General features: G+C 36.5%; 1 protein-coding gene and 1 pseudogene across 1 annotated transcript in view; both read left to right on the top strand.

Moving 5' to 3' along the window:
• Positions 1 to 27,832, top strand: part of LOC148945772 (uncharacterized) — a 128,315-nt gene that overhangs the window by 73,182 nt on the left and 27,301 nt on the right. The gene's annotated exons all lie outside the window — the stretch shown is intronic.
• LOC148945773 (uncharacterized) overlaps positions 4,910 to 27,832 on the top strand; it is a 26,145-nt pseudogene continuing 3,222 nt past the window's right edge.

Below are 27,832 nucleotides of genomic sequence, written 5' to 3'. Positions count from 1 at the left end.
TTGGCCTTAAGATTTTTTTTTATATATAATGCTTGGCTAAGGTTTTTTTCTTTATATATAGACTGTACTATTTTCATTTAGCTGTATAGTGGATGTCCGGGTGTGCATGTATTTATCTTTCAAGTTGGGAGCTGTGGGCGCTATGGGTTCTTGGGCGCTAAAGTAAATGTTTTGGGTTCTTGGGCGCTTTGGGCACTGGGCACTAAAGTATCGTTGGTGTAAACTGATAGGCCTAGGTCTACACAAAATAGCCTATCCTAAAATAAGAATCAGCTAAAATGCTTGAAACGGTAAATGTAATTGCCTTAGTATATTTGGAATGTGCCACAACAGGCTGGATTAACAAGGACGTTTCAAAATGTCTTCTGAAGATTGGTTTTAGCTGTAAGACTAGCAAAATAAACACTTTTGCTTTCAATTCAAATTTCTCGCTTAAACTGAACACTGTCAAAGATTTAGATGCAGATTATTTTCTCCGGTAAAAAACTGCCCTATGGGTTTAGACGAGTCTTTGCCTTGTTATATAAGGGATAATAACACTGGTAACAGAAGGAGGGGTAATCATCTCTGTTGAAAAAATATATTTTTCTGAATTTCTAAGAAAAATTTAAAATAAATCCTTGCACCAAACTTTTTTTGTAATTTGGCGTCCCTGGGCTAGACCTGCAAGCAGCTGCGGATTTACTTGCCTCAGAAATCTAGTTATGTTAAGTAGAAAACACAGAAACGCTATTCTTAGACAGAATTGGGATATATTTGACCAACCTCGCATTTTCATAACTTTATCCATAACTTTATCCGGGGATACCTGGAGACTTGACTTTTATCATTTGCAGTAAATGTGCCAATTCAAGGAAATTAGGGATGGGGGTAAAAAAATATTTTGATAATCTAGGAAAGGGCAATTGTATTGTTTATAGAATTTTTGAAATAAACATCACTCAAAGCCATTTTACAGTGAAAATTTAAAAATAACTATTTTAAAAATTTACGGGTGGGCAGAAAACTGAGGGAGAGCATGTGCCCTTTCCCACAATTTACGTTCGTGGTAGATTCTAATCTCCGCAAACACATGTGGTATTTTTTAGGGAGGTTTCAGAAAATTTTTTTTCAGAGTTTCACGTATTATTTTCATTTTGAGCTGTTTTATCTGTCCGACTAGAATTTTTAATGCAGTAAAAAACTTTTCAGAAACATTAGAGAAAGAAAGAGCATATCCAAATGAAACTGTCAACTTCATATTTAGGTTCCGATGGTGCTGTTCGCTGAAAAAATACATGTCAAGAGTTAACAGCAACAATGTTTTCAAAATCGGTGAGAATTGACCACTTCCACTTCTGGTCGGTTTGGTTTCCAGCTCACAATACTTTTACATACTTACCAACATAGGTTTGTAAAAAATTTAGCTGCACTGACTGAGCTGGTCAAGGGTTTGCAATTTCAATATATTTTTAACTGTCGAAATCATAATGAAACCAAATTTGGACCCCTTGTTCATTGAATTGCATGTCAATTAAATTGTTTTCAACGGTATATTCAGGTCTCTTCATGCACAACGTTCTTCCGGTTCGTCATTCTATTAAGCACAGACCTTAGATCTCATGATTCATCTTTGTTCTCATTGGCTAGAATCCTCAAAAATCCAGAAGAAGCGTAAAATTTTTTAGCCTCTAAAGACCCTAGGTCCACCCCCATGGGCATTTTTGTCTGAATATATTAAGTTGCAAAGATACAGTCCTTGGTCAAATTCAGCACTTTTGGCAAATTCTGCTCGATTGATATACTATCTACAATTTTTGTCAAAGAATTTAAGATTCAAGGATGTGACGTTTGTGATGTTTCCCATTTCGAAACATCACATCCACCTGAGTGGACAGCCAATCCCAGTCAAGGAAAATCTAGGTTAGTTCAAATATAGTGATTCCTCTTTAATCAAAGGAATAAAGATGTATCATAGGATGCGCAATAGCACTGCCTAAGTAAAGAACGATGTGGGCACAATGTATCATTTTTTTTTTTGGTCTTAGACCAGGGTACTTTGTATCGAAGGACGTGTCGTAGAAACTTCGAAACGGGCTCATTCAATCGGAAATTGGATTGTACCCTTTTTAATAATCGTAAGTGATTGGAAGGCAAAGAACACCCCTTCCACGCCCATTATTTCCCAAAACACATCCAATCAAAATTTTGAGATAGCCAGCCATTTTGTTCAGCATAGTTGATTTCCAGATAGAAATTATGTTTTTAGGGAGGACAATCCCCCACAGCCCTCAGGGCGAGGGTTGTAAGTTATGCCCTGGGGGCATTTAAGGTTCATATAGAAAGCGTTGGCATAGAAACTTCAAAAATGGCTCGTTCGATTGGACATTTAAAGGGCTAGTGTGCTTTTTAACAGTTGAAAGGGATTAGAGGACAACGCTCCCCCTCTCACGCCCAACTTTTCCCCAAACACATATAATAAAAATTTTGAAATAGCCATTTTGTTCAACCTAGTTGGAAGTTCTGTAAATTAAATATTTGAGGATGACAACCTTCCCCCCTAGCCCTCAGTGCAAGGGTTTTAAGTTATGCCCTTGAGGCATATAAGCTTTTTTATAGAAAGCACTGTCGTAGAAACTTAAAAAGGGCTCATTTGATTGGAAATTGAAATGGCCAGTGCCCTTTTTAATAGTCTAAAGTGATTGGAAGGCAACTAACATCCCTTCCACGCCCACCATTTATCCATACACATCCAATCAAAATTTTGAGATAGCCATTTTGTTCAAAGTAGTTTAAAGGTCCGGAAATTATATCTAAGAAGATGACACTCCCCCCACAGCCCTCAGGGTAAGGGTTGTAAGTTATGCCCTGGTGGTATATGAGGTTTTTATTGAAAGCTTTGTTGTAAAAACTTTAAAAAGGGCTCATTCGTTTGGAAATTCAAAGGGCTAGTGCCCTTTTTAATAGTCGAAAGGGGTTTGAGGGCAGCTAACCTTTTTTCACGCTCACCTTTCACTTTTTTCCCCAAACACATCCAATCAAATTTTTAGATAGCCATTTTGTTCAACGTAGTTAAATGTTTTAGAAATTAAGTCTTTGAGAATGATAGCCTCCCTCAGAGCCCTCGAGGCAACGGTTTTAAGCTATGTCCTGGGGGCATATAGGGTTTTTATAGATAGCGATGTTGTAGAAACTTCAAAAAGGGCTCATTCGATTGAAATTAGAAGGGCTTGTGCCCTTTTTAATAGTTGAAAGTGATTGAAGGATAACTAACACCCCTCTCACACCCACCATTTCCCCAAACACATCCAGTCAAAACTTTTATATAGCCATTTTGTTCAACGTTGTTAAAAGTCTGGAAATATTGCCTCTGAGTATGACACTCCCCCCACAGCCCTCAGGGGAAGGGTCGTAAGTTATGCCCTGGGGACATATAAGCTTTTTTTTATAGAAAGCGTTGTCGTAGTAACTTCAAAAAAGAATCATTCGATTGGAAATTAAAAAGACTAGTGCCCTTTTTAATAATCGAAAGTGATTGGATGGCAAGTAACCCCTTTCTCACGCCCACAATTTTCCCAAACACATCCAATCAAAATTTTGAGATAGCCCTCACAGCCCTCAGGTCAATGGTTGTAAGCTCTGCCCTGGGGAATATAAGGTTTTTATGTAAAGCGTTGTCGTAGAAACTTCAAAAAGGACTCATTCGATTGGAAATTGAAAGGGCTAGTGCCCTTTTTAATAGTCGGAAGTAAATGGAGGGCGACTAACCCTCCTCTCACGCCCACCATTTTCCCACAAATCTAATCAAAATTTTGAGATAGTAATTTTCTTCAACGTAGTTAAAGTTCTGGCAATTAGGTCTTTGAGGTTAACACCCCCCCCCCATCCGGCAGGGTAAGGGGTTTAGGTTATGCCCTGGGGGCATATAAGGTTTTTATTGAAAATGTTGTCGTAAGAACTTCAAAAGGGCTTATTCAATAGAAAATTGAAGGGCTAGTGCCTTTTTTAATAGTTGAAAGTGATTGAAGAGCAACTAACGCCCCTCTCACGCCCAATATTTCCCTAAGCACATCCAATCAAAATTTTGAGATAGCATTTTCTTTAACGTAGTTGAAAGCTCTTGAAATTACGTCTTCGAGGATGACACTCCCCTCAAAGCCCTCAGAGCAAGGGGTGTAATTTATGCCCGGGGGCATATAAGGTGTTTATAAAGCGTTGTCGTAGAAACTCAAAAAGGGCTCATTAGAATGGGAATTGAAAGGGCTAATGTTCTTTTTAATAGCAAAAGTGATTGAAAGGCTTGACATTTTTACAGTAAAGATTGATGTGGGTACAATGAATTATTATTTTTTTATTTTTTTATTTAGACCAGGGCACTTAGTATCGAAGGAGTTGTCTTAGGAGCTTCGAAAAGAGATCATTCGATTTAAAATAGAAAGGGCTAATGCCCTTCTAATAGTCGAACGTGATTGGAGGGCAACTAGTCACTCTCCAATTTGCCCATTATGTTTAAAACTAAATGTTTAAACTAAACTAAATGTAAACGAATGAAAACTAAGTGTATCCAAGCTATCAAAGAATTAAACAGATTTTTTTTTGCGAATGGTATCAAGTTTTCTATTTCTGGTCAACTAGAGGAGGTATGAAACTAAATTAAACATTACTATTTGTGTCCAGATTTTTAAAAGGGTGTATGTTATTAAAAATAGCTGAAAAATTTTCTCCAGCATACAAATAGCAAGCCAAACTATAAAGTCTTAAAAAACAAAAAGATTTAAAGAATGATTTTCTTTTTACCTGAAAACACTATGCCGATATAAAACGAACAGAAATTAATTAAAAAAACTTTTTTTTCCAAAAGGCATAGGGCTCAAAACCTCTATGCCATCCCAAGGCCAGAACATAATTTGCACTTTACAAAGGACCCAGTATGCTGGAGAAAAATTTTCAGCAATTTTTGCACTTTACACGTGTCAAAGGACCCAGTGCTCTTGTTGCTTCGGCTTCAAGACGCTGGATTCCCGGCAACGATAGCGTAAATAGCGTAAGTGTATCCAAACTATCAAAGACTGTAAACAGATTGTTTTTGCGAATGGTATCAATTTTTTTATTTCCGGTCAACTAGAGGAGGTATGAAACTAAATTAAACATTACTATTTGTGTCCAGAATTGCTGAAAATTGCTCAAAATTGCTGAAAATTTTTCTCCAGCATACAAATAGCACGCCAAACTATAAAGTCTTTAAAAAACGAAAAGATTTAAATAATTTTTTTTTTACCTGAAAAGACTATGCCGATATAAAACGAACAGAAATTAATTAAAAAAAACTTTTTCCAAAAGGCATAGGGCTCAAAACACTTATGCTTTCCCAAGGCCAGAACATAATTTGCACTTTACTGAAAAAAAAAATACAAATGAATGTGAATTGTCAGTTTAATATACACAAATTAATATTTAGTAATCAAAATGTTAATATTATTTGATCTATTAAAGTTATAAAACTAAAAACATTTATATTTTTTTTTTACTGTGAAGTGCAAATTATATTCTGGCCTTGGGAAGGCATAGGGGTTTTGAGCCCTACTCATGTTAATTTCTGCTCGTTTTGAGTTTGACTCGGTTATTTATTGTAACTTCTAATCGTTTTGCGTTTCATTTATTCATCGATGCTGATTTGTGGTAGTTTCACGCTTGGTAGATTATTTGATTTTATTCTTGCTCATTTTTGGTTTAATGGATTTATTTACTTTTCTTTGAAAAACTTATTTTGTGGAAAAAGTTTTTTAAATTAATTTTTGCTAAAACTCTGGGTTCTTAACCTTTTTTAATACTAAGCTAGTTCTTTTTACAATTGCCATCCAAGATGCAAATAATACATTTTTTAATAGCGACTAGAGCCCTAACAGCCTATAAAACTACTTCAGAAACTGATCCGAAAGATTAACTTCTTGCTCCAACAGCTATCCCAAGCAGTGATCACTCTTTAGTAGCTTCCAGTTTTGATATTGTTGGAGACAACACTGATGAAATAAGTAATATAGGCTTCCTTAGTATTAATATTCAAGCGCATGTCAACGGCAATAAAGTGGTGTGCTTTCCTTCTTTTTCCAATGACGTTTCAAATTGGCACTTAGATTTGGTGTAGTTAGTGAGATTTGGAGAAAGTTAACAAAAAAAAAATACTAACAGTTAATTTTAAAACAGAATTTATTGCGCTATTTCTGACAAATTTATACGACACACGTGAAATTACGGGATCATTTCATTTTTTTTTAGCTCAAAACGACTGAAATATTGATATAATCAAAATAAAAAAGGACCCCAACATAAATGATGCATAAAATTAAAAGAAAAAAAAAAGAATAACGACCTTGGATTAGTTAAAATTCTCCTTACCAGAATTTACAGATTTCTGATATCTGGCCAATGCACCACAGAAAATTTTTTTTGCTAGCGGCTTTAGTTCATTGTAACCGAAATCTTCTGCCTCTTAAAAAGAATCTATTGGCTCCTCAGCATTTCAAAGATGGAAAATTAGAGATCAGTTTTTTATATACAGCCCTTCTCTACCAAATCTCCTTATAATAAACCAACTTCCAATACTCCTTAACAAGGAATTACAAAAAAGGGAAGTATATAATCCGACTCTATAATAATGATAAATGGTTTTTCAGAGAGATTTTTCATCTTGGCAAGCCATAGTCTTCCCTTTCGTGACCAAATTGAAAATATAGACACATAAGGTACAACTAAATTGTGTTTTTCATATAAAAATATATAGCAGAACATTTTTATGTATGAAAAAAACTAAATACATTTAAATGTGGTATATGCGTATGCCAGTACATTTTCCAATTCAGTGCTCTTATCTCTCAGGATACATTTTTATTCCTTTACGTGAAAAAAGATAAAAAAATCAACCTAAAAACCAATATAAGTTTACTTACATGAACCTTGCGCATTTCGCGACGCACGCGGAACCGCACGCCGCAAATCTGCGACAGGCGCAATTTTTTCGACTGTAGCACTTGAAATCGCTGTTTTGCACGCAAATTTGGGCAAATGCTGCACTTTAGGAACAGGGGCGTAATTTTCTATCAGGGAAACTGCAGACTCCATTTGCCCATTATGTTTAAAAACTAAATGTTGCCTTAAGATTAAATCAAAATGCACTGTGCTAATACTAAGTTCCAATAAAGCATCTTAGCAGTATCCCAAGAACTACTGAGGGTATTATGTTCAAACATTCGGGGCTATTTCTGCTTTTAAAAATAAACCAAATCAAAAAAAGGGTAAGTGTATCCAAGTGTATTTCTGTTCGATTTATGTCGGTATAGTCTTTTCAGGTAAAAAGACAATAATTCTTTAAATCTTTTTGTTTTTTTAAGACTTTATAGTTTGGCCTGCTATTGGTATGCTGGTGAAAAAGTCTCAGCAACTTTTAATGACATACGCCCTTTTAAAAATCTGGGCACAAGTAGAAATGTTTAATTAAGTTTCATTCCTCCTCTAGTTGACCAGAATTATAAAACTTGATACCACTCACAAAAATATCTATTTACTTTCTTTGATAGCTTGGATACACTTACGCTATTTTGATTTGGTTAATTTTTAAGAGCAGAAGTAGCCTCGAAAGTTTAAACATAATACCCTCAGTAGTTCTTGGGATACTGCTGAGATGCTTTATTGGAAATTAGTATCAACGCAGTGCATTTTGATTTAATCTTAAGGCAACATTTAGTTTTTAAACATATTGGGCAAATGGGAGAGGGACTAGTTGCCCTCTAATCACGTTTGACTATTAAAAAGGCATTATCCCTTTCTATTTTAAATCGAATGAGCTCTTTTCGAAGTTCCTATGACAATTCCTTCGATGCGAAGTGCCCTGGTCTAAAAAAAGAAAAATAAAATAATTCATTGTACCCACATCGATCTTTACTGTAAAAATATCAAGCCTTTCAATCACTTTTGCTATTAAAAAGAACACTAGCCCTTTCAATTTCCATTCGAATGATTTCTTTTTGAGTTTCTACGACAACGCTTCTAGAAACACCTTATATGCCCCCATGGCATAAATTACAACCCTCGCTCTGAGAACTGTGAGGAGAGTGTCATCCTCAAAGACCTAATTTCCAGAGTTTTCAACTACGTTAAAGAAAATGGATATCACAAAATTTTGATTGGATACGCTTGGAGAAATGGTGGGCGTGAGAAGGGTGTTAGTTGCTCTCCAATCCCTTTCAACTATTAAAAAAGGCACTAGCCCTTCATTTTCCAATCGAATGAGCCCTTTTGAAGTTCCTACGACAATGTTTTCAATAAAAACCTTATATGCCCCCAGGGCATAACTTACAACCCTTGCCCTGAGGGCTGGGGGGGGGGTGTCATCCTCAAAGACCTAATTTCCAGAACTTTCAACTACGTTGTAGAAAATTGCTATCTTGAAATTTTGATTGGATGTGGTTGGGGAAATGGTGGGCTTGAGAGGGGGGTTAGTTACCCTCCAATTACTTCCGACTATTAAAAAGGGCACTAGTCGTCTCAATTTCCAATCGAATGAGTCCTTTTTAAAGTTTCTATGACAACACTACATAAAAACCTTATATGCCCAAGGGCATAGCTTACAACCCTTGACCTGAAAGCTTTGAGGGTGTTGTCATCCTCAAAGACATAATTTCCGGGCCTTTCAACTACGTTGAACAAAATGTTTATCTCAAAACTTCGATTGGATGTGTTTGGGAAAAAGGTGGGTGTGAGAAAGGGGTTACTTGCCATACAATCACTTTCGATTATTAAAAAGGGGACTAGCTGTTTCAATTTCCAATCGAATGATTCTTCTTTTGAGGTTACTACGACAACGCTTTCTACAACCCTTGCCCTGAGGACTGTGGGGGGAGTGTCATCCTCAGAGGCATAATTTCCAGACTTTTAACAACGTCAAACAAAATGGCTATCTCAAAATTTTGACTGGATGTGTTTGGGGAAGTGGTGGGTGTGAGAGGGGTGTTAGTTATCCTCCAATCACTTTCGAATATTAAAAAGGACACAAGCCCTTCTCATTTCCAATCGAATAAGCCCTTTTTGAAGTTTCTACAACATCGCTATCTATAAAAACCTTATACGCCCCCAGGATATAACATAAAACCCTTGCCCCGAGGGCTCTGAGGGTGGCTATCATCCTCAAAGACCTAATTTCTAAACCTTTTAACTGCTTTGAACAAAATTACTATCTAAAAATTTTGATTGGATGTGGTTGGGGAAAAAGGTAAAAGGTGGACGTGAGAGGGGGTTAGTTGCCCTCAAATCACTTTCGACTATGAAAAAGGGCACTAGCCCTTTGAATTGCCAATCGAATGAGCCCTTTTTAAAGCTTCTATGAAAAAGCTTTCAATAAAAACCTCATGTACCCCAGGGCAAAACTTACAACCCTTACCCTGAGGGCTCATGCGGGAGTGTCATCCTCTTAGATATAATTTTCGGACCTTTAAACTACTTTGAACAAAATGGCTACTTCAAAATTTTGATTGGATGTGTATAGATAAATGGTGGGCGTGGAAAGGATGTTAGTTGCCTTCCATTCGCTTTCGACTATTAAAAAGGGCACTGGCCATTTAAATTTCCAATCAAATGGACCCTTTTTGAAGTTTCTACGACAGTGCTTTCTATAAAAATGCTTATATGCCTCCAGGGCATAACTTACTACCCTTGCACTGCGGGCTGGGGGGGGGAGGGATGTCATCCTCAAAGAACTAATTTCCAGAACTTCCAACTAGGTTGAACAAAATTGCTATTTCAAAATTTTGATTATATGTGTTTGGGGAAAAGGTGGCCATGAGAGGGGGAGAATTGCCTTCTAATCACTTTTGACTATTAAAAAGGGCACTAGCCCTTTAAATGTCCAATCGAACGAGCCATTTTTGAAGTTTCTATGTCAACGCTTTCTATAAAAACCTTAAATGCCCCCAAGGCATAACCTACAGCCCTTGCCCTGAGGGCTGTGGGGGATTGTCCTCCTCAAAAGCATAATTTTTATCTGGAAATCAACTACGCTGAACAAAATAGCCATCTTAAAATTTTGATTAGGTGTGCTTGGGGAAATAATGGGCGTGGAAGGGGTGTTACATGCCATCCAATCACTTTCGACTATTAAAAAGGGTACAATCCAATTTCCAATTGAATGAGCCCGTTTCGAAGTTTCTACGACACCTCCTTCGATACAAAGTGCCCTGGTCTGGGACCAAGAAAAAAAATGATACATTGTGCCCACATCGTTCTTTATTTAGGCAGCGCTATTGCGCTTCCTATGATACATCTTTATTCCTTTGATTAAAGAGGAATCACTATATTTGAACTTACCTAGATTTTCCTCGACTGGGATTGGCTGTCCACTCAGGTGGATGTGATGTTTCGAAATGGTAAACATCACAAACTTCACATCCTTGAATCTTAAATTCTTTGACAAAAATTGTAGATGGTATATCAACCGAGCAGAATTTGCCAAAAGTTTGACCAAGAACTGCATCTTTTTAAAGTGTTTAAAGTGTTCTGAATGTTTAAAGCGTCTGTGTTTCTCTGTTTCGGTGTCTGATTCTGTTTGGTTGCATGTCGGGGCTGGTGTTTACAAGTCCAAGAATTTGTCTTTGTTTCTTTGAATGTCTAAAGTGTCTGCCTTTCACTGTTTGTGTGTCTGATTCTATTTTTTGCATATAGGGGCTAGTGTTTGCAAGTCCAAATATTTGTCTTTGTTGGTTTGAATGTCTAAAGTGTCTGTCTTTTTCTGTTTGTGTGTCTGATTCTATTTTTTTGCATGTTTGGGTTATGAGTTAATGTTTGCAAGTCCAAGTATTTTGTCTTTTTTGGTTTGAATGGCTAAAGTTTCTGTCTTTCTTTGTTTGTGTTATAGATTCTATTTGTTTGCATGTTTGGGTTGGTGTTTGCAAGTCCAAGAATTTGTCTTTGTTGGTGTGAATGTCTAAACTGTGTGTCTTTCTCTGTTTGTGTGTCTGATTCTGTTTGTTTGCATGTCTGGGTTGGTGTTTGCAAGTCCAAGAACTTGTCTTTGTTGGTTTGAATATTTAAAGTGTCTTTCTTTCTCTGTTTGTGTTTCTGATTCTATTTATATGCATGTGGTCTGGGTTGGTGTTTGTAAGTCAAAGAATTTGTCTTTGTTTGTTTAAATGTCTAAAGTGTATGTTTTTCTCTGTTTATGTGACTGATTCTATTTGTTTACATGTCTTGCTTGGTGTTTGCAAGTCCAAGTATTTGTCTTGGTTGGTTTGAATGTTTAAATTGTCCATTTTTCTCTGTTTGTGTGTCTGATTCTATTTGTTTGCATGTCTGGGTTGATGTTTGCAAGTCCAAGAATTTGTCATTGTTGCTTTGAATGTTTAAAGTGTCTGTCTTTTTCTGTTTGTGTGTCTGATTCTATTTGTTTGCATGTCTGGGTTGGTGTTTGCAAGTCCAAGTATCTGTCATTGTTGGTTTGAATGTCTAAAGTGTCTGTCTTTCTCTGTTTGTGTGTCTGATTCTATTTGTTTGCATGTCTGGGTTGGTGTTTACAGGTCCAAGAATTTGTCTTTGTTGGTTTAAATGTCTAAAGTGTCTGTCTTTCTCGGTTTATGTAGCTGATTCTATTTGTTTACATGTCTGGGTTGGTGTTTGCAAGTCCAAGTATTTGTCTATGTTGGTTTGAATGTCTAAAGTATCAGTCTTTCTCTCTGTGTGTGTGTCTGATTCTATTTGATTGCATGTCTGGGCTGATGCTTGCACGTCCAAGAATTTGTATTTGTTGGTTTGAATGTCTAAAGTGTCTGTCTTTCTCTGTTTACATGTCTGATTCTTTTTGTTTGCATGTCTGGTTTGGTTTTTGCAACTCCAAATATTTGTCTTTGTTGGTTTGAATGTCTAAAGTGTCTGTCTTTCTCTGTTTGTGTGTCTGATTCTATTTGTATGCATGTCTGGATTGATGTTTGCATGTCTGAGAATTTGTCTTTGTTGGTTTGAATGTCTAATGTATCTGTGTTTCTCTGTTTGTGTGTCTGATTCTAATTGTTTGCATGTCTGGGTTGGTGTTTGCAAGTCCAGGAATTTGTCATTGCTGGTTTGAATGTCTAAACTGTCTGTATTTCTTTGTTTTTATGTCTGATTCTATTTGATTGTATGTCTGGGTTGGTGCTTGCAAGTCCAAGAATTTGTCTTTGTTGGTTTGAATGTCTAATGTGTCTGTCTTTCTCCGTTTATGTGGCTAATTCTATTGGTTTACGTGTCTGGGTTGGTGTTTGTAAGTCCAAGTATTTGTCTTTGTTGGTTTGAATGTCTAAAGTATCAGTCTTTCTCTGTGTGTGTCTGATTCTATTTGTTTGCATGTTTGGGTTGGTGTTTGCACATCCAAGAATTTGTCTTTGTTGGTTTGAATGTCTAGACAACAAAGACAATTTCTCAGAAATCCATTTGTCCTAGTTCATTACGTCATTCTATGCACATAAATGGATTCTCATCACGAGCTCCTGATATGGTTCTACCGATTATGTAATCAATTTCTCTGGAATTCTCTCCCTTCGATTACGCAATCAATATATCTCTTCCCCACCTTCCCCTTAGAAAAATAAAATTAATTTCCCCTTTCGTGAATCAATAATTCCCCTTAGAAACAACAAATTAATTCCACTTTCTTGAATCAATAATTCCCCTTAGAAACAACAAATTAATTCCCCTTTCTTGAGTCAATAATTCCCCTTAGAAACAACAAATTAATTCTTCTTTCGTGTCAAATCAATCAACCATGACATCATCTGTCACGTGTGATCTAAACTTTGCCCCGGAAACAATTCTGGTCGAACTCCAAAGATATTAATAAACTTCCGGAAACAATCGAACTTGGAAAAAGGGGTCATTGACCCCATTAACCACGTGTTCTCCCTAGGGAGTCTATTCCCATATATGGTGCCCCGTCACGAGTATAAGATAGCCTTCTACTTGTCTTTGTTGGTTTTAATGTCTAAAGTGTGTGTCTTTCTCTGTTTGTGTGTCTGATTCTATTTGTTTGCATGTATGGGTTGGTGTTTGCAACTCCAAGAATTTGTCTTTGTTGGTTTGAATATCTAAAGTGTCTTTCTTTCTCTGTTTTTTTGTCTGATTCTATTTGTATGCATGTCTGCATTGGTGTTTGCATGTCCAAGTATTTGTCTTTGTTTGTATGAATGTCTAATGTATCTGTCTTTCTCTGTTTGTGTGTCTGATTCTATTTGTTTGCTTCTCTGGGTTGGTGTTTGCAAGTCCAAGAATTTGTCATTGCTGGTTTGAATGTCTAAAGGGTTGGTGTTTGCAAGTCCAAGAATTTGTCATTGCTGGTTTGAATGTCTAAAGTGTTTGTCTTTCTCTGTTTGTGTGTCTGATTCTATTTAATTGTATGTCTGGGTTGGTGTTTGCAAGTTTAAGAATTTGTCTTTCTTAGTTTGAATGTCTAATGATTCTGTCGTTCTCCGTTTATGTGGCTGATTCTATTTGTTTACGTGTCTGGCCTGGTGTTTGCAACTCCAAGTATTTATCTTTGTTGATTTGAATGTTCAAAGTGTCTGTGTTTCTCTATTTGTGTGCCTAATTATATTTTTTTGCATGTCTGGGTTGGTTATTGCAATTCCAAGAACTTGTCTTTGTTGGTTTGAAGGTTTAAAGTGTCTGTCTTTCTCTTTTTGTGTGTCCGGTTCTATTTGTATGCATGTCTGGGCTGGTGTTTGCATGTCCAAGTATTTATATTTGTTTGCAATACCAACCTTTTTTTTTCCAGTAACTGTATTCATGTTAGGTTCATTTAGGATCACTTAGCGTGGCACGCCAACCCAGACATGCATACAAATAGAACCGGACACAAAAACAGAGAAAGACAGACACTTTAAACATTCAAACCAACTAAGACAAGTTCTTGGAGTTGCAAAAACTAACCCAGACATGCAAACAAATAGAATCAGGCACACAAATAGAGAAAGACAGACACTTTGAACATTCAAACCAACAAAGATAAATACTTGGACTTGCAAACACCAACCCAGACACGTAAACAAATAGAATCAGCCACATAAACTGAGAAAGACAGAAACATTAGACATTCAAACCAAGAAAGACAAATTTTTGGAATTGCAAACACCAACCCAGACATACAATCAAATAGAATCAGACACACAAACAGAGTAAGACAGACACTTTAGACATTCAAACCAGCAATGACAAATTCTTGGACTTGCAAACACCAACCCTTTAGACATTCAAACCAGCAATTACAAATATTTGGACTTGCAAACACCAACCCAGACATGCAAACAAATAGAATCAGACACACAAACAGAGAAAGACAGATACATTAGACATTCATACCAACAAAGACAAATACTTGGACATGCAAACACCAATCTAGACATGCATACAAATAGAATCAGACACACAAACAGAGAAAGAAAGACACTTTAGATATTCAAACCAACAAAGACAAATTCTTGGAGTTGCAAACACCAACCCAGACATGCAAACAAATAGAATCAGACAAACAAACAGAGAAAGACACACACTTTAGACATTCAAACCAACAAAGACAAATTCTTAGACATGCAAACACCAACCCAAACATTCAAACAAATAGAATCAGACACACACAGAGAACCACTGATACTTTAGACATTCAAACCAACAAAACCAAATACTTGGACTTGCAAACACCAACCCAGACACGTAAACCAATAGAATCAGCCACATAAATGGAGAAAGACAGAAACTTTAGACATTTAAACCAAGAAAGACAAATTCTTGGACTTGCAAACACCAACCCAGACATGCAAACAAGTAGAATCAGACACACAAACAGAGAAAGACAGATACATTAGACATTCAAACCAACAAAGACAAATTCTCAGACATGCAAACACCAATCCAGACATACATACAAATAGAATCAGACACACAAACAGAAGAAGACAGACACTTTAGACATTCAACTCAACAAAGACAAATACTTGGAGTTGCAAACACCAACGCAGACATGCAAACAAAAAGAATCAGACATGTAAACAGAGAAAGAGAGACACTTTAGACATTCAAACCGACAAAGACAAATTTTTGGACGTGCAAACATCAGCCCAGACATTCAAACAAATAGAATCAGACACACACACACAGAAAGACTGATACTTGAGATATTCAAACCAACAAAGACAAATACTTGGACTTGCAAACACCAACCCAGACATGCAAACAAATAGAATCAGACACACAAACAGAGAAAGACAGACAATTTAGACTTTCAAACCAACAATGACAGATACTTGGACTTGCAAACACCAACCCAGACATGCAAACAAATAGAATCAGATACGCAAACAGAGAAAGACAGACAATTTTGACATTCAAACCAACAAAGACAGATACTTGGACTTGCAAACACCAACCCAGACATGCAAAAAAATAGAATTAGACATACAAACAGAGAAAGACAAACATTTTAGACATTCTAACCAACAAAGACAAATACTTGGACTTCCAAACACCAACCCTGACATGCATACAAATAGAATCAGACAAACAAACAGAGAAAGACAGACACTTTAGGCATTCAAACCAATAAACATTCAAACCAACAAAGACAAATACTTGGACTTGCAAACACCAAGCAAGACATGTAAACATATAGAAACAGCCACATAAACAGAAAAAAACAGACACTTTAGACAATCAAACAAACAAAGTCAAATTCTTGGCCTTACAAACACCAACCCAGACAAGCAAACAAACAGAATCAGATACAAAGACAGACAATTTTGACATTCAAACCAACAAAGACAGATACTTGGACTTGCAAACACCGACCCAGACATGCAAACAAATAGAATCAGATACACAAACGGAGAAAGACAGACAACTTTGACATTCTAACCAACAAAGACAGATACTTGGACTTGCAAACACCAACCCAGACATGCAAACAAATAGAATCAGACACACAAACAGAGAAAGACAGACAATTTAGAAATTCATCCCAACAAAGACAGATACTTGGACTTGCAAACACCCACCTAGTCATGCAAACAAAAAGAATCAGACACACAAACAGAGAAAGACAGACATTTTAGACATTCAAACCAACAAAGACAAATACTTGGACTTGTAAACACCAATCCAGACATGCAAACAAATAGAATCAGACACAAACAGATAAAGACAGACACTTTAGACATTCAAACCAACAAAGACAAATTCTTGGACTTGCAAACACCAACCGAGACATGCATACAAATAGAATCAGACACACAAACAGAGAAAGACAGATACTTTAGACATTGAAACCAACAAAAACCACGACAAAGCACACTGAATTTAAGTATGTTTCATCTCATTCGAAGACAAGTAAAAAAAAAAGTTGAAAAAATTATATCATATTAAAAAAAAAAAAAAAAATGGGGGGGTGCAAAAAATTGGAGGGGAGGGGGGCACCCTTCGAGTTTGGGGATAGGGGACCTTTGGGGGGTTGATGTCTCTGCTGGTTAGGGTCGTTTGTACTTATGATCCTTAATGGTTAGTACTCACATACACCATACTACTTGATTTGCAATGCTTTCTAAGGTTTGTTCTGAATTTCATTATTAAAATTTTTTTCTTGCCATCTACATCTCTCTTAGTATCAACTTTTAGTATACTTGTACCGTGAGTAAAATGCTATATATTTAAAATACCAAAATAAAGTTCCTTTTTTCTAAAGATAATTTCGACTTCCTCTAATTAAGTTTAAATCTAGTGTCAAAAAAAGAAAGAAAAGTCCTTAATCAGCAAAGAGATAAATTGCAGTTAGCCTCAGACAAAGAACGGCGCTATCCAAGCTTTGGATTTCGCAAAGACAGTGGGCAATAAAAAAAAGATGTTTAAATGATAAAAAAAGATTTAAAGAAGTTTAAATGATAAGAACCGTGTGAACGTTTGAATCATCAGAAATATTTAAAACAATTTATTGGACAAAGGGTTCACATCCTTGGGCCACTTGAGCCAATTGTGAGCCAGTTCTTAGAGCGCAGGACAAAAAACTACGTTTGATAGTGGGGTAAAAGTGCTTTTTGAAGTATTCGTAAAAGAGTGTCAGGACCATTTAGATAGAATTATTTCGGCGTACGATCTTTACAATTCTTTCATTGTTGTATCTCAGTCACCGTTATTGTCATTTGAAGTGACCTACTGCTGTTCACCTAAATATGTAAGTCTCAATAAATCTATTGCTTTTTACCTGTGTTTATTTCATTTTATATGTTTGTATCTAGCCTAACGACAGGTAATTAGTTCGCATATCTCCAAGGCACGTTCCCAAGGAATCTGATCTCCAGATAGCTCGAGGAGAAGAGGTCACATTTATATGGCTACACATTTTATTTTCTCTCATTAATTGAGATTGGCCTAGGCCTTGTTGGCACGATCTTTAGCGCTATAATCGGCGCTATCGGAGAACTTATAAGGTGTTAGTTCACAGCTTCAGGGTACGATATTAGATTTGACGCGGTCAATATTTATGACCACAATTAAGCCCAGTCGTTTTCTTTTATAGCCAGACTTTCTCTATAGCCACATAATAATTTTCATCGCTACAAATGGCACGGTCGGAAATTGGAGGAAAACTTGCGAACTAATTAGGCTATAAAACTTTTTAATTTAAATTCAATTATTAGAGAGATACAGAAACATAAGTAAAGTGATTAGGCCTATAACCGCTAAGCTACGACAGGAAACACTTTAAAATATCTCATGGGAGATAATAGCCTCCCCCAAAAGAAGTTAAGTGAAAAAATAAATTTATTTTGAGTTGATTCAAACGCAAAAAAAAATGTCGGACGACCTTAACGATTTATTAATGGTGCAGAAGTTGGTCGCGAAAAATATAGAAATAGCAAAGTCTATCCCGGAGTACAATGGTCAATCAGATATTGACGAATTCAATATCCAATTGGCCCAGTTTGTACAACTAACAAAAACAGAGGTAGGAGCGTTAGTCGAAATGCTCCTACTACGATTAAAAGGCCAGGCCTTAACCTTTCTAAAACAGATTGAACATACCATAGGCAATAACGCCAACTTGCCAATAAATACGGTGGACAAATTCTTAAGAGCATTTCAAGACAGATTTATCGAAAACAGTTCCATAAATAAATTGAAACACGGAACGGTGTGCTTTGACTATTCACAAAATATAAGAGAATATCTTGATAATATACGCATTTCGGCAGAGGCAAAATACAGAAGAGGTTCTGGGCAACTGTATGAAAAATTCATACTAAATACCTTTTTGCAAGGGCTACCCCCAAAACTATTTTGAGTGGTAATATCCAAAAATATTCAGACGTTGGATCTCGCAGTTCAGGAAGTAGAGCAATTGATCAAAGTCGACACGATGGTTGCAAATCACATTAAAGCAAAAACAAATAGCCTAGGCGATTCAAATGCGAACATAAACTTCAAGGGCGATCAGGCGTCCCCCAATTTCTTTTCAAGTGATAACTCCCCAGTGCCACAAAGAAATAAAACGCAAGAACCCGCAAGGCAGAAAACAATACGTTTTCAGCCTGTCAAACAATCCAATTATGAAAATAACCATACAATAATAAGATGCTATAATTACAATCGACCTGGGCACATCGCGAGAGAGTGCCGTCATGTCCCCAACCGCATACCAAGAATTGCTGTCGGTAGTACGCAAAATTATGGCAACCATTTGTTCGGAAGAACAAATTTTAGCACCGGTGGTGCACTAGGCTATAACCAGGGAAGATTGCTCCAATCAGTACCTTACAACGCGTACCAACAAAATGTTTATACCCCTCCTCCCAATAGACAAATTAATTACCGATTTGAAAACCCAAATACTCGCCAAAGCCAATATAATGCGAGAATGCTATATAGAAATCACGAAAATTTGCCGATGGGAAACGAAAATTTTGCAAGCCAACGGCATTGGCAGTCAGCGCCAGCGAGCGGCACCGACAGAGGACATCCAGGTTGCCATAATAGCACATGGCGAAGGCAGACAGACGTAAATCAATTAGATATGCCTACGGAAACTCATACGTCTGAATATCTATTACAGGCACCGACACATGAAATAAATCCTCAGTGAAACATTTCAGGCCCCTCAGAAATATAAATTGGACCCAGAGGGTGCCCAGAATATTTAATAGGTCCAAAAAAATGGTAGTGCCCTCTTGTAGTGACAATAATAACAAGTTACCTACATTTAATGATTTTTGTGTAGAAAATGTTTGCTTTAAGGCCTTAGTTGACAGCAGAGCTACAGTCAATATCATAAGCTCACGCGTATTTAATATGTTGCCTCTGCATATTAGGCGACAGAGGAGTTTTAATAATCCCAATTTAACTAGTGTGACAGGGTATAAATTGGATGCAAGAGGTTCAATTTGCCTAATCGTAAGAGGGGACAATAGGATCTTTTCGACAAATTTTATAATATGCGATAAATTTCCGTATGAAACAATCATAGGTGCAAATTTTTCAAGGTCTAATAGAGTACTATTAGACGTAGCAAACGAGAGGCTTGACTACCCGGCTAAGGTAGGGGAAGAAATTTCTACCTTAAGAAATCGTAACAGAGGATACGAAGACAACGTAACAGTAAAAAAAATTTCTGACGGAATGTCGCGATCTTTTGAACCTCATGTCTCGCAAGGAGGAAAAGGAATAATCAGAAACTTGTCCAATTATTCTGAAAGACATTGCAGAGATGAAGTAAATTTAAAAAATAAGGGTATTGAATCTGCGAAAATAAAAATAGGAGATATGCAACAGTACAGGTCAAACGAAATCAAGAAAATAGCGGAATTATGGAAAAACAAAGTAAAAACCAACGTGACGCCGCAAGATGCCACAATGGCGCAGCATAGCGCCAGTATGAATCTAATAAACAATGAAAATAAAGAGCAATATTACGGATTCACGATAAGGAAAACAAAAGTCCCTCCGAAAACGATGCAAAAAATTCATATATCACAGATGATTGAACCAGTGGTTAGCAAATCCGAAATATGGTTTGCGGCCCCATCAGTTGAAATTCCTGAAAATTTGCTATGTGAGGAACAGATTATATTTTACGACAAAGGAGAAGGTTTTATATGGGTAACTAATAACCACGAAAATGATACAATTACAATAGAAATGGGGACGTGTTTAGTTCAAATCCAAGTTTTATCAGAGAATGGTTTAAATAGATGAGAAAATTCTAGAAGAAACCTAGTTAACGGCATTAAAACCTCAAATAACAGGTACCCTCTAACTAAATCGCAATTTTTAAACAAATTTAACATGGATCATATTACGGACTTGGAACTTAAGAAAAAATTATGCGAATTATTATGTAATTTTAAAGATGTATTTTCCGCATCTGAAGATGACATTGGACTGATACCATTTTATGAACATTCATTTTTAACGACTGGTAATCCTGTAGTGAAAGAGCCGTACCCTGTGCCGTGTACACACAAAGAGTAGTTAAAAAATAAAATTCTCAAATTAGAAAAAAAATGAAATTATACGTCCCAGCAAAAGTCTGTATCGTGCACCATTGATCTTAGTACCGAAGAAGAATGGCGATTTTTGACTTGTATTAGACTATAGAGCCCTCAACAAACAAGTTATTAGCGAATTTCCTTTACCAAGAATAGATGAAATTCTTGACTCAGTTTCAAGCAAAAACAAAATTTTTACTTCTTTAGACCTTACCCAAGGCTACCACCAAGTGGAAATAGCCGAAAAAGATGTGCATAAAACTGTATTTTCAACATGTGAATGTGGTTAAAGAATATAATTCATTTTGTTGATGATGTCATATGCGTGGGAGAAAACACTGAAGAACACTTAGCAACATTAGCTAAGGTCTTCGAGAAATTCAGACAAGGCAATTTAAAGCTCAGGCCTAAGAAATTAAATTAAATTCAACCTAAAATAAAAATTTTATGAGTAGTAGTAACACAAGGAGAGATATCCGTGGAAACGGATAAAATAAAATTTGGCAAAAGCTCAGAACAGCTATGAAAGAATATAGGGGAATCTTACGTCTCACTAGCTAGTTTAGAAACTTCGTGCGGAATTACGCCCAAATTGCAAAACCCCTCACGGAATTAACTAAAAGGAACTCCCATAATGTTACCTGGTCCCAGGAAACTCAAACTTCCCTAAACCATCTCAAAAAGGCACTCACTTCTGAACCAATATTCTCACTTCCTGATTTCGAAAACGGACAATTTGTGGTCACAACCGATGCTAGTTCAAAAGGCATTGGGGCTATTCTTTCGCAAATAATTCCCAGAGGAAACCCTGATCCTTTACAAAGACCGTCTAATAAAAAAAATAGAAAAAGTTATAGGCTATTTGAGTCAAACTTTAACAAAGGACGACAGTAGTTATTCCGCCCCAAACTTAGAATTACTATCTATAATCCACCACTTGGACAAATTTAGACATTATTTGATCGGTAGAAAATTTATACTACGGTCAGACCATAAAAGCTTGCAGTAACTGCGCACATTTAAAAACCCCACAGGAATTCTAGCTAGATGGATTATGAAAATCCAAGACCTAGATTACGAATTTGAACATTTAAAACGTAAACAAAGCGCAGCTTATGACTTTTTGAGTAGATACCCAGAAAATATTCCGTCGGAAGCTGTAAAAAATTAAGTTAACACTATCAATGCTAAGAGCAAACATAGACATAAGAAAAATAAAGTCAAGGACACAGTAAAGGAAAATAAGGTTAACTATCGCACCCTGTCTTTAGAAAATATACAAAGAAAACAAAAAAAGAACGAAATGTGTCCAGCACTTATTCATTATTTTGTTAATGACGATGCCTTACCGGATAAATTCAAAACTCTTAGAAAAGAGATAGACAATTTTTACTATGATCTTGATGAAGAAATACTATGTAGAGTCGTGACTGCTGAGACAAATAGAAACTAAACCTCAATAATACCTGTATTACCACAAAACTTAATAGCACCTGCATTTGAATATTTTCATTCAGATATAGGTGGACATTTAGGAGTAATGAAAACTTTCCATAAATTAAAGCAATATTTTTACGTACCGTTGGCAATGACAAAACTTAAAGAATTTGTAAGTACATGCGAAACTTGTAACTTAAGAAAAATTCGCCCAGGCTTATCCTAATCCTCCAATGGGAAGAGTCCCGGTAGCAAAGTATCCCTTCGATATTATCTCATTTGACTTATACGGGACGAGCGGAGGCTTGCCTGTTTCCAGCAGAGGCCATACTTGTATTCTTTCAGTTATAGACCATTTTTCCGGATATACTTTTGCAAAAGCATTAAGAAATCAAAGCGCTTACGCCACAAGTAAGGCGTTAGCAAAATTATTTTTAAAATTTGGCATTCCAAATAAGGTTTTGAGTGACAACGGCAGCAATTTTGTTTCAAAAGTAACAAAAGATTTAATGCGTTTTCTTAATATAGAGAAATTGGTGACAGCTCCGTATCACCCATAAGCTAATGGTAAAATAGAAAATAGGCATAAAATATTCTCGAACTTATTAAGTATTTATACAAAAGACAATAGGAGCGACTGGGATAAATTCTTACCTTATTTAACTAACGTAATCAACACTGCTTATTCAGAAACAACCAAAGACAATCCATTTTATTTACTTTTTGGTCGTGATTTTAGAATCCCGTATAATGAGATTATTGAATCTCGGCAGTATTATAATAAGTCGGAGGACTACAAACAAGAATTCATAAATAGGATGAGGAAAACTTATAAAATAGTTAGGCAAGAGTTGGAAAAATGTAAAATAAACCAAGAGCTAAGAAACCAACCCAAAGTCAAGGGGAGTATAGATTTCAAAGTAGAAGACTGCGTCTACCTAAAGAACGAGGCAAAAACGGAAGGCAAAAACTTTCCAACAAATATTCTGGACCGTACAGAATAGTCAAAAAGTACGATAACGATTATACTTTTAAAATGGAAAACCCCGATAGTGGAAGACCTTACAAGGCGCATGTTAGCCGAAAAAAAAGAGCCAAATTTCCAGAGAGATGGGTATCACATCCCTCCTCTGCAGATTCGTCAGATGCAGAAAATGAGCCCCCTAAATCAAGATTGGCAGAGCTAAGACCCTTTAATTTCAAGCAAAACTATTTCGAGAATGAGAGCAATGAGGAAAACTTCGAAGAATTTTCAGCCATGAAAATCTAGTTATTCCAAAGAAAAAATTCCCTAATACAAGTAAGAATAAAAACGCCAAAAGGCTCAAAAAGTTCATCATCAGAGAGCGCGGGAGAATTGGATTATACAATATCTCCAAAAACCCAATTTTTCCCCGATAGAATTTCGACCCCTTGTCCCCCCAAAAGATTTACAGACGATATGGTTTCCCCTGCAACACCAATAGAAAGGCCCCTGTCATTGCAGGAAGAATTAAGCAGAGCTTTAGAAACCCCCGGTATTACCGTAAAGAAAACTCCTCCCAAAGATTCAACTAAAATAAATCTGTGAGAAGCTATGGATTTGATCAATTTTCCCATAAAAACGAGTCAAAGTACATTGCCCGAGAATAAAACTCCCAAGGATGACCAGCAAGGACAATATCATGATATAACTGTGTCCAAGGTCAAGCCTAAACAGTGGACTTCATGGAGAGAAACCCTAGTGCAAAAAATGCCCTATCCCCCTGAAGACATGGCATTCAAACAGTGGAGGAACCCCACAAAAACTCTTGATTCCTCTCAAAGTTCTTAAGAATCTTTCCAATCTCCCGAGTTAAAAACTCAAAACGAGGACTTAGAGAATAAACCTTCTACTCCCAAAGGAGTAGAAATTTACGAAGGAAGGGCAGGTGATACCTGAAAAAGTGCCACCTCTAAAAGTTCTAATCCGGATTCGTCGGAAACTAGTTCCGAAGAGTCTGACGGCGAATCAGACCATATAGTAGTTAAAGAAATAGAAAAATCAAGACCGACTTCAGCAGCCGCACACGCGAAACAAACAAAATTAAAAGGGGAAAATTTTTTGAAAAAACAATACAAAAATTTTGATCTTATTTCGCTAGAAAAACCCAAAAATAAAAAACCGCAAGAAGTCAAGGAGAAAGTAACGACACAATCGGGTAGAACGGTTAAAAAACCCGATAGATGGAAATATCCCTAATTAATGTAAAGACAAATTTCAAATCCCTTATAAAAATAAATTTGTGATCCACTATAATAAATTTAACAGTGTACAAGTACAGTTAACCCAGTCAATATTAATGAAAATAAAAATAATAATAATACAAGCGATGTTAAAACATTGGTGATCAGAGAGAAAGGTTGGAACAGAAAATAACCAAAGGTAGGAAGCTCGTGGTCTACTGAGGACGACAATTGGCGTTGGACCATGTTTTCGGGGAAGCCTGGGGTGGAACTCAAGGCCCACGCGGCTTTTATTTTACGGGTTTTTGGCGGTCTCCTCGGTTTTTATATGAAAAATCGACACAAATCCGAACAAAGATTGATGTCATCAAAAAAAAAACAGTACAGAAGCGTCTAATTATGAGCTGATCCTGTTCGTGGATATGAACTTGATATCCAAAACTTTGATATGAGCTTGATATGACAAAACTTTCAGCTACGTTGAATAAAATGGCTTTCTAATTGATTGGATGTGTTTGGGTAAAAGGTGGGTGTGAGAGGGGGATTAATTGCCCTCAAATCACTTTCGAGACTATTAAAAAGGGCATTAACCCTTTGAATTTCCAATCGAATGAGCCCTTTTTCAAGTTTCTACGACAAATATTTCAATAAAAACTTATAAGCCCCCAGGGCACAACTTATAACCCTTGTCCTGAAAACTGTGGGGGAAGTGTTCTAATCAAGGGTATAATTTCCTGAACTTTAAACTGCGTGGAACAAAATGCCTATTTCAAATTTGGATTGGATGTTTTTGGGGAAATAGTGGGCGTGGAACTATTCAACTATTAAAAAGGATACTAGCCATTTCAATTTCCAATCAAATGAGCCCTTTTTGAAGTTTCTACGACAAAGCGTTCTATAAAAACCTTATATGCCCCAAGGACAAAACTTACAACCATTGCCCCGAGCTCTGTGGGGGGTTGTCATCATCAAAGACCTAATTTCCAGAACTTTCCACTACGTTGAACAAAATGGCTATCTTAAAATTTTGATTGGATGTGTTTGGGGAGAAGGTGGGCACGAGAGAGGGGTTAGTTGCCCTCCAATCACTTTCCAGTATTAAAAAGGGCACTAGCCCTTTGAATTTCTAATCTAATGAGTTTTTTTTTAAGTTTCTACGACAACTCTTTCTATAAAAACCTTATATGCCCCCAGGGCATAACTTACAACCCTAGCCCTGGGAGCTGCGGGGGAGTGTTCTCCTCAAAAACATAATTTCCATCTGGAAATCAACTATGCTGAATAAAATGGCTATCTCAATATTTTGATTTAATATGTTTGGGAGAAAGGTGGGCTTGAGAGGGGGGTTAGTTGCCCTCAAATCGCTTTCGACTATTAAAAAGGGCATTATACCTTTGAATTTCCAATCAAATGAGACCTTTTTCAAGTTTTTACGACAAAGATTTCAATAGAAACTTACATGCCTCCAGGACGTAATTTATAACCCTTGCCCTGAAGATTGTGGGGGGAGTGTCCTGCTCAAAGGTATTATTACCTGAACTTTAAACTGCGTGGAACAAAAAGGCTATCTCAAAATCTTGATTGGTTGAGTTTGGGGAAATGGTGGGCGTTCAAGGGGTGTTAGTATCCTTCCAATCACTCTCTACTATTAAAAAGGGCCCAAACCATTTCAATTTCCGATCGAAAAAGCCCTTTTTGAAGTTTCTACGACAATGCGTTCTATAAAAACCTTATATGCCACCAGGGCATAACTTACAACCCTTACCCTGAGTTCTGTGGGGGGGTTGTCATCCTCAAAGACCTAATTTCTAAGATTTTCAATTACGTTGAACAAAATGGTTACCTTAAAATTTTGATTTGATGTGTTTGGGGAAAAGGTGGGCGTGAGAGGGGGGTAAGTTGCCCTCGAATCACTTTCGACTATTAAAAAGGGCACTAGCCCTTTGATTTCCAATCGAATGAACCTTTTTTAAGTTTCTACGACAACACTTTTATAGAAACCTTATATGCCCTCAGGTCATAACTTACAACCCTTGCCCTGAGGGCTGTGGGGGAATTTTCTCGTCAAAAACATAATTTGTATCTGGAAATCAACTACGCTGAACAAAATGGCTAAGTTTGAGATAATTTGGAACTAAATTTTGATGATAATTTCTTAAACCACATTGGCCTGACATAACATAAAGAAAGAAAAACGAGAAAAAATGGGGTTTTTAAAAGCCAAACGAAAATACCGAAAAAACACAACAAAGCGAATATTTCGAGAGAACAAAGGCCTCTCTTCTTCAGCGCGAAACGAAATAATGTATCCAAGGCAAGTGCCGAAGAAAAAAAAAACAACAAAAACAAACGCAGAAAGTCAATGTGAAAAGAACCAAAAACTCAAAGAAAGATCCAAAAAGCTTAAAAGAAAAAACTAAACGCTTAAAAAAAATTCAATAAAAGCCGAAAATTATAAGAATTAAAACCAAATACCTAACAACCATAAAAGCGAGTTATTCACCAATATCTACGATTTGCATAAAATTCAAAAAATTATGAACTGCCATCGACGGATACTAGCGCATAACTGAGGAATAAAAGAAAAGACAACAATTCATTCATTCAAAAACAAAACAAACCAGCAATTAAGTAAGATGGAGAACTATGTCATCTGATTTTGGATTTTAATTATTGCATTTCCTGCAGACATCCTTTGAGACCTAAGGGGTTGTTCACGTGTTTGATTATACGACTGGGAAAGTGGTTCAAGGTTTATTTCAGGTGTTACTAAAGTATCGGCCTCTCTTTTGAGAAAACCGAAATATGACTCGTTTTTTCTTAATTACCAGAATCTCTGTTTAAAGCTAGACCTAAATGTTGGTATTTATAAATTTCAACAGCTTCTCTGTAGTGCTGGACAATACCTTTGTCATGCGAAATTAGGTAGCTCTGCAACGGCAGAGTCAAAATTTTCTGGTTTTTTCCGCTTTTGAAGTGTATTATTAATTGAACTAGAAGTGCGGAGTTAATCTATCACTGAGTTGCTGATCAGTTCTTCCGTTATACCAAAGACCACACGAGCAAGGAATTCTGTAGACACCGGAGTTTTCACCTATCGGGATAGGGTCTTTACCTTGATAAATTTTTCTTAGATTTTTTGAAATGTGGTCTGAAACCCCTATAACGTATGGATGACCAAGATAAACTGAATTTTCCCTTTGATTTGTGTTTTCTGTGTAACTATCTGATAATCTTTTAATGCTTTTTACAATAACAGAATTTATTAAACTAATTGGATAACCATTCCCAAATAAAATATCTCTAAGGTGGTTGAGCTCTAAATCCAAGAGCGTGTTGAACAAACTTTCAATGCTCTATCAACTAGAGAAGTGACAACTCCAAAACATACAAAACATAAAACATGACAACTAAACAAAACATACTATTTTGTTTAATCAAGCTAGCCTAATTTCGTATGACAAAGGTATTGTCCAGCACTATAGAGAAGCTGTTGAAATTTATAAATACCAACATTTAGGTCTAGCTTTAAACAGAGATTCCGGTGATTTAAGAATAAACGAGTCATATTTCGGTTTTCTCAAAAGAGAAGCCGATACTTTAGTAATAGCTGAAATAAACCTTGAAACACTTTCCCAGTCATATAATCAAACACCTGCTCTCAGTCTAATTCT

The sequence above is a fragment of the Artemia sp. Qi Xiang Cuo genome, chromosome 12 (assembly GCF_049724085.1).
Source record: "Artemia sp. Qi Xiang Cuo chromosome 12, ASM4972408v1, whole genome shotgun sequence".
In the NCBI taxonomy this organism is placed as follows: Eukaryota; Metazoa; Arthropoda; class Branchiopoda; order Anostraca; family Artemiidae; genus Artemia; species Artemia sp. Qi Xiang Cuo.
This window is presented reverse-complemented; position numbering and strand designations above follow the sequence as displayed.